Raw genomic sequence first — 6000 nt, 5'->3', positions numbered from 1 at the left:
CAGCAATTATGTTAGAAATGTTTATCTAAGGAGAAAAAGCTAAACATCAATTTTTAAATCCTTTTTTATTATAAAATATAAAGGGATTGAAAATTTATCTCTAGATAGTGCACTGGGCAAATGAAATTCATATGTGTTGAATATACACAAATTTTTCCCAAATAATGAATCTGCCATGTGGGTTTATTCAACTCTGCTCTTGGTGTGAAATCTTGAGTGCACAGTCTGTATAGCCTTGAAAAACCCAGGAAGCTGGGCATGATGGTCTTGAGAGTGATATACCTTTTTCCAAACAGTTACCCGTCTGCACATGAAAAAATCTTGAAGAAGCAACTAATAGAACTAACATACTTAGTTTAACAGATTTACTTTGGGTTTATAATGAGCATCGAGCATTCAAACAGAACATCCTGATCTAGGGGGTGGGTGTGTGGGTGTGTGTGTGTTGGGGGGCTACATAATGAATGATGACATGGCCATTATTAGTATGTGGGAAGAGGAATCTAATTTTAGCCTGCATGCTAATCAAGAAGGTGAAGTTTGTACACATCAAACCCTGTGGCTCCATCATCAGCAACGCACAGAGGATGAAGTATAGAAATAGTCAAAACCTTGCAGAGACATAACAACAATAAAAGGAACTTGCCCCCCAAAATAAGTGATCTGAAGCAAGAGACATTTGTTCAGAAGATATTACAAAAAGTAAGCTGTAGATTCTGTATCTAAAGTACAATGTGAATTCAAAAAAGCAAAGACTGATCATTTTCTTAATGTGATATTGGTCCTAGTAAAAATAAGAGAAATATCAAGGCAGTGTGGGACCACCAATAAGACCTTCAGCAAGTTGGCTAATACAGGGAAACCAAGAATCCAGGTAAGATCTGAGTAAAGAGATCTCTAGGAAGAGCTAAACAATTGATGAGATAACTGAAATTAAACATCAAAACACCATTATTAAATATAATTTGATGAATATAGTTGTGACTAAAAATGCCCCTCCCCAAAGTTATGAGGCTTAAGTGTTAATATTTAATATTGAATGTGGAAAGAACTCAGTATAGTGATTGATTGGCATATAGTAAATACTGTTCAGTTAATGGTAAATATTAAATACACACCTTGGGCTTCTCTGGTGGCGCAGTGGTTGAGAGTCCACCTGCCGATGCAGGGGACGCGGGTTCGTGCCCCTGTCCGGAGGGATCCCACATGCCGCGGAGCAGCTTGGCCTGTGAGCCATGGCTGCTGGGCCTGCGTGTCCGGAGCCAGTGCTCCACAACGGGAGAGGCCACAGCAGTGAGAGGCCCACGTACTGCAAAAAAAAAAAAAAAAAAATTAAATTAAATACACACCTTTTATTTTAACATGGGAAATCAGTGATTCTCAATAAACCCTTTGAGTGCTTAATAAAACCTTGAGATTAGTATGAGTTATTTCCTTGGGTAAACCAAGGTGTATTATCCTTCACTGCAAAATTATACCAAAAATTAGTGGTTTAAAACATTAATATTTATTATATCATAGTTTCTGTAGATCAGGAATTTGAACGTAGCTTAACTGGGGCCCAGACTCAGGGTGTCTCACAAGGCTGTAATCAAGGTGTTGGTTCGGGCTGCTATAATAAGTACCATAGACTGGGAGATTTATAAACAGCAAAAATTTATTTCTCAAAGTTCTGGAGTCTGGAAGTCCAAGATCAGGTGTCAGCATGGTGGAGTTGTGGCAAGAGCCCTTTTCTGGGTTGCTGATGACTGACTTCTTATTGTAACCTCACATGGCAGAAAAAGTGAGAGAGCTCTCTGAGGTCTCTACTTACATGAATGGCACTAATCCCATTCATGAGGGCTGCACCCTCATGATCTAATTACCCCCTAATACCATCTCATAGAGGATTAGGAGGTCAACATATGAACTTTGGGAGGACACAAACATTCAGTCCATTATACATCTTAAGGCCTGGATGGGGAAGAGTCCACATCCAAGCTCACTTATACAGTTATTGGCAGGATTCAATTCCTTGTTGGGTGGTTGGATGAAGCACATCAGTTCCTCATTGGCTGTTGGCTGGAGGCTGCCCTGTGTTCTTGCCACGTGGGCTAGCCATGTGGGCTTCTTCATAGGGTGCTCACAGCATGACAGCTTATTCTATCAAGCAAGCAAGTAAGAACTGCCAGTCAGGAAGAGTGCAAACAAAATTGCAGACATGGTCTTTTATTTAATCTAATTTTGGAAGTGACATCCTCCCACTGTTGCATAGTCTAATCATTAGATGGAAAGCCAGGTCCAGCCCATACTCAGGGAAGGGGATTACACAAGGTTGGGAATACCAGAGACTGGGGACCATTGGGAACCATCTTAGAAGCTGTGGGTCACAGGGCAAGTTGAGAAAACACTCCACCAACAGACTGAAGATCTTGACTTCACTTCAGAACCTACCACCACCAAACTGTTCCATTTAAACAAGCTGCTTGACAGAGCTGTAGTGTTGTAGTCCAGAGTATGGGTTTTGGGGTAGACCACTTGGGGTTGAATCAGACTTCGCATGCTGTGTGACCTCAGAAATTTACCTGACCTGAAGTTCCTTGTATGTAAAATTATATTTGTATAATACATACTTCACATAGTTTTTGTGAGATTTAAGTGAATTGATATGCATAAATCACTTCGAAGACTGCTGGGGAAATAATACAAATAATATTACTTGGCTAGTAAGATTGTTGAGAAGATTAAATGGGATGATGGATGGAGGGTCTTAGCACAATCACCACGTTCCACACATGGTGTCCACTGTCATCAATATCTTCATCCCCATCCCTAGAGAGAGAAGCCTCCTCCTGCTGTAAGTACTGTTCCCCCTTCTGCTCTGTAAGGAGGTCAACAGCACAACCTAAGGTATCTCCAGTGTTCACGGCAGTCAACCTGTCTCAATATGGTTGTCTAACCCCCCATGCTTCTGTGCCACCTGGCCAAGTGCTAATGAGAAAGTTGGACAGACATGTCAGCCTCCCACTGTAGGTAGAGGAAAGGAGTCCACTATCCCTCTGGCAGATTGGAGGGGGTGGGGAGGACTTGGGTATTGGGCATGAATATGACACCAGCCAGGGAGCTCTAGCCCACTTGGGCCTCTCAAGGGGCGATGACTCTTCGAACACAGTGGGGTGAAACCCATCTCTAAAGCCCTGGGATGAATGGGAACATTTTGCAAGATTTTGTTTAGGAACACAAGTTTCAGTAGACTCCTGCTGAGTTCCCACTGGGACATAGTGTTTCTGAGAAGTACGAATGGAAACAAAACAGTGGCATTTTTAGGGAGGGAAAATAAACTTGGGCTGTTTCTTAAACCCAAATACTAGAATAAATATTAGAATATAGGGTCCTTTTAAAGTTGTTTCAAAGCTGCCAAAAGGAACACAATACAAGTTGAATAAGGATTTGTTATATAGTCTACACAAGCAAGTTGACTGGTAAATGTAGTATACTGTGATTATTATAATGTAGGTCACAGACAGTAAAAGTATAGGAAATTTCCTGCATTAGGGAACTAAGCCTCTTACATTAAGTGAGGCACATTGAATATTTCATACGGTTTTTACAAGCAAAACAGAGGTCTGTAAATGGAAAGTCCTGGGATGAGAGGGGCAGGGGAAAGTTCAACCTGGCATTGAATTCCCGGGGAAGGTATATTTTATGGTTTCTTTTACGGAAAAAGAACATCTTTCCTCTCAACTTCCCTAACTCAAACCCCTCCCACGAACTTACTGGCAACCTTTGGTTTTAGTGGCCTGGCATCAAAGATAATAAAGACAGATGAGAACTAAAGGACAGCCAACTATAAAGCAAACTTTTCAATATGACCTGTTGAACAAACAAATGTGGATAAAACAGAAAAACCCATAAAATAAATCTCTTTGGGAAAAAATTATATATACATATACACACACACACACACACACACACATATACACACACATATACCTCCTATAGATACATGATACTAGCTCTGAAAGAATAAATATATTTTTTAATTTTAACATTAAAAGACAATGATATATGATACCTGTCACAACACCTGACTGTTGCATGTTTCACAAGGAGGGGACCTGTCGAGGAAGAGAGGTGAGACAAGATGCCTACTTTGGAGGAGTCTTAGACTGGAGGAATTAAACGTAGAACCAGAAGCACAGTCTTACCTCCAGAACTTCTAGACCCTGAGGAATAATCCTAACTCTTACTGCCTCAAGGAGGTCCTGGGTATTTACTCACAACATGACTCTCTTTCCTTGAGTACATTTTTTCTAGTCATCCCTGTGAGCTAGATGTAGTTATCTATGAAAATAAATCTCTGTTCAAGATAAATAAGGCCAAATTTTTTTCTTGTAAAACCTGCATTATCATTAATGTTTCAGCATTCAAGTAAAATTGGTCACATTGTATTGTTTTCTTTAAATGATAAACGATATGATTATTTTACTTTTTGTGGAAATTCATTTAAATGAGTTCATTTAGCTTAATGTTATCTATTAAAAAAAAGGTTTATGAGGGGAAACCAATTAAAAACAAATGAAATCATCTCTTCATAAAAAAAAGAAAACAATTCCATTGTATTACCTGAAGCCAGCAGAAAATAAAGGTAGAAAGAAAAATGACATAGTCCTATATGTCTCTGACAAATATGGAGAGCAATTTTTAGATGAAAAACTTCTTCCTAATTTATTTTTATTTTATTCACATATCCTCACAATTATTATGCCATATTTGTGCCTAGTTGGAATCATTCATTCATACAGCCAGTCATTCATTTATTAAATATTTTTGAGCATCAACTAGTGATTAATAGGACAGAGCTAGTTCTTGCTTATATGGAGTTTGTTGTCTGATAGGTATAATAAAATATAAACAAACCAAAAATACACATTTTTTTTCGATATGGGAATCAGGATGAGAGCCATGATGAAGTACAGAGTTCCACAAACACATTTAGCAGTAAACCTAATTTGGACAGTGGGATTAGGCAGGGCTTTTCTGAGAAACTAACATCTAAGCTAGGAAACAAGTGTGAACAGGAGGTAGCTGAAGGCAGAAGCAACTGTAAGCTTGTAGTCTCTGATGTGGGAAGATGGGAAGGTCAGATTTCCAGGCAACAAGATACAGCATGTGAGCATCAGGAAAAAGTTCTAGATGAAACTAACAAAGTAGAGAGGATTCAGAAACAATGGTGGCTTGGCTGCTGGTGGTAGATCTGGAAAGAAGTTGATGGATCAAGAAATATTTGAGAGACAGAATCCACAAAACTGAGTGATTGAGACTCTGGGGCAAGATGGTGAGAGAAAGATGTCAAGGATAACTAAGAAAATGACAAAGTCCTAGTGAACAGTTGGATAGAGCACGATGCTCTTTGCTGACAGGGGGTGCCTAGAAGAGCAGATGTATGGTGGGGAAGGTGAGGGGTGTGGCGGCGATGGTGGAACTGAGTTAAATATTAAGCAAAAATATAAAGAAAATACACAACAAAGATTTTTTTTAAAGCAACAAAATGTAAAATGCAATAGTTAAATGGAAGAGTTAAGGAAAGAGCATGACAAAGCATTACTTACTGAAAGCACCAATGACTTTAGAGGGAGATGGGGGTCTGTTAATATCATAAAGTAGTTGAAGTTTTCTAAAGAGAAAACACTTGCTTAAGAGCAAGCACAAAGCTTCAGAGTTATTTTTAGAAATGCTGGGCAACAATGCTCCCCATAGACCAAAACAAATGAAACTAGTAAGAATGCCCACTGAATGTCAGTTACCGAGGAAGCTACTTTCACATATTATCTAATGCAATCCCCATGATAACCTCAAGAGGTAAATCTATTTTGCAGATGTGGAAATGGAAGCTCAGAAAGGACCCATCGCGCAGATAGTAAATTCAAGTGGTTCTGACTCCAACACCCGTGCTATTTCTCCTTTATTACTTTGCCTCTTTTTGCAGCAGGTCTCCTAAGAGATTTCCAGAGGCTCCTA

This window comes from Neophocaena asiaeorientalis, unplaced genomic scaffold, assembly GCF_003031525.2.
Source record: "Neophocaena asiaeorientalis asiaeorientalis breed wild unplaced genomic scaffold, Neophocaena_asiaeorientalis_V1.1 scaffold86, whole genome shotgun sequence".
NCBI classification, from domain to species: domain Eukaryota; kingdom Metazoa; phylum Chordata; class Mammalia; order Artiodactyla; family Phocoenidae; genus Neophocaena; species Neophocaena asiaeorientalis.
The sequence above is the reverse complement of the archived record's forward strand: the minus strand, read 5'-3'. Positions refer to the sequence as shown.